The sequence below is a fragment of the Carlito syrichta genome, unplaced genomic scaffold (genome assembly GCF_000164805.1).
Source record: "Carlito syrichta isolate Samal-C Ts95f unplaced genomic scaffold, Tarsius_syrichta-2.0.1 Scaffold142900, whole genome shotgun sequence".
Taxonomy (NCBI): Eukaryota; Metazoa; Chordata; class Mammalia; order Primates; family Tarsiidae; genus Carlito; species Carlito syrichta.
Window position 1 is genome coordinate 39998 of NW_007086996.1, and position 2572 is coordinate 42569.

Genomic DNA, 2572 nt, shown 5'->3' on the forward strand with positions numbered 1-2572 from the left:
AAATAAATAAATAAATAAATAAATAAATAACTTCCTCTAAAAGGAAGCTGAGGCAAAATTTATAGGGCTTCTTTGGGCCGTGGTAGAAGGCTACAGCCTAGACCACACTTCAGTTGCCTTTGAGAGTGCTCATGAAAACAAAGGAGAGGCTCAAGTTTTAAAGAAAAAAGGACAAATCAGGAGGGGGATTACACGTTTGTCTGGAATTTCCATTGATGTGTTGGACTACAGTGTACCAGGCCACTTTTTGGCTACTTCATGACGTAGTAGTTATTTAGCTTGGGAGTGGGGGGGAGATATGACTGCTGGTTTTGAGTGAGAGTCTCACTCTGTTGGCCAGGCTGAGTGCAGTGGCACTCACGGCCCCCACAGCTTTGACCTGCTGAGCTCAGGTGATCCTTCAGCCTCAGTCTTCCAAGGAACTGGACCTACGGGTGTACGCTACCACATCCAGCTAGGCTGAGGCAGTCCTCTCACCTTCACCTCCCAAAGTGCTGAGATTACAGATGTGATAATGTTACATTTCAAATGTCTCTCTGGGACTGATAATTAAAGGGCTCACATTCATCAGATAAAGGGTTTTTTTGTTTGTTTTTGAGTTGGAGTCTCACTCTGTCGCCCAGACTAGAGTGCAGTGGCCGCTCCCGGCCACCACAGCCTCGACCTGCTGGGCTCCGGCGATCCTTCCAAGTAGCCGGAATTACAGGCATGCTGATTACACACCTAGCTGATTTTTTTAATTTATTGTAGAGATGAGGGTTTTCTTTTTTATTTCAAGACAGACTGAGTCAACATGACCAACTGGCACCACACTGTGGGATCAGAAACATCTGAGGGCCTCACTTCTATGGGGTTGTGGGGGTAGGAGAAGGGGAGGATCCCTTTTCTCCTCAGTCAAGGCTGGAGGACAAAATAAGCCCTCAAGGATCACTGTCAGGACTGACACAAGCTGGGAAGCCTTGTTTCCCTATCTCAAGACATCTGCAGGGGGAGCTACGCAGATCTTAACACACTGCTCTGCAGAATCGCCTGGAGAACATTTAAAGCATATACATCTCCCAGTTTCCACTTCAAAATAAATCAGAAGCTCCAGGGATATTAGTGTTCTAAGGTTTCCCAGGTTGTTAGTTTTCTAAAGCTCCTCAGATTCCAATTGCAATGAAGGATTAAAAAAAAAAAGCCAGTGGCTCATACCTGTAACCCCAGCACTTTGGGAGGTGGAGGCGAGAAGACTGCCTAAGCTCAGGGGTTTGAGACCAACCAGCCCAAGTAACCTTGGCTCTACAATAAATCAAAACATTTATTGTAGGCAGGGTGGCATGTGCCTGTAGTTCCAGCTACTTGGAAGGATCATCTGACCCCAGCAGGTCGAGGCTGCAGTAGCTGTGAGCATGCCACTGTACTCCTTCCAGCATGGACAACAGAGATCCTAACTCAAACAAAAACAAAAACAAAAAACCACCAACATATACAGGTTTCTCAGTATCTTATGAAGTGCTTTCGTTATTGCCCAAATTTTTTGAGACAGGGTCTCGTTCTGTCACTAAGGCTGGAATGCAGTGGCACAGAGGCTAATCTGAAAGTCCATTTTATAAGAGCCACCTAACAATTTCAATCCATGCCACCTTTCCTACCTCCCTATCTCTGACTTCAGAAGGCCACTGCTTGAAATCTGCCCCATCCTTCAAACTTGGACCACTCAACTCAATGTTCTCCCTTCAAAACTGAACAGATTCGAAGTGGGCAAGGACTAAGGTCAGTGGAAGCACACTTCTGAGCAGGCAAATCAACAGGGACGTTCTTGCCTGCCCAGCACCCAATGGAGTCATTTTTAAGCCGCTGCTTGAGTGCTTACTGCATACCAGTCAGTATGAGCCCGCCACAGAACAGCTACTATTTACTGAGTGGCGTGCCCTATTGAGAGTTTTGTGTGTACCACACCACATTCTCATGAGACTCATAGTAGGGACTGCTGCTATTATCACCACTTTGGACATGAGGAAAGTGAAATCCCAGAGATGACATAACTGGTCCAAATCTGGGTTAGTGGTTTCCAAGCCTGAAGGCTGTAACATTACACTGCTCCCTGCCACAAGCACTGGGTTAGTTGCTGGGGCACACTTCAGCCCTTCTCTGCCACTGTATCCCTGTGTAACCCTGAACAAATCCACCTTCATCTCTAAACACAGAACTTGGACTACAGACTCTAAGGTTTCTTCCAGTTTATCTACACTTGGTCCTGCAACCCAGGTTATTCAGGTTTAGCACAATCAACGCTGAGCTTGGACAACTTGCCAAACCCCTCTGAACTTCAATCTCTTCCTCAATAAGTCAGATGATTACATCAACCTTACTACTAATACCCTTTTGAATTATTTTCTTTCTGTCTACTACTATCATATCCAAAAATTTGGTTCTGGGTTCAGGCTTACATGACACACAATAAATAAAAACCGCCAGGCTTGGTGGCTCAGCCTGTAATCCCGCGCCTTTGGGAGGCTGAGGTGAGTGGACTCCTGAGCCCGTGGGTTCGAGACCCGCCTGGGCAGGCGAAACCTCATCTCTACAATTA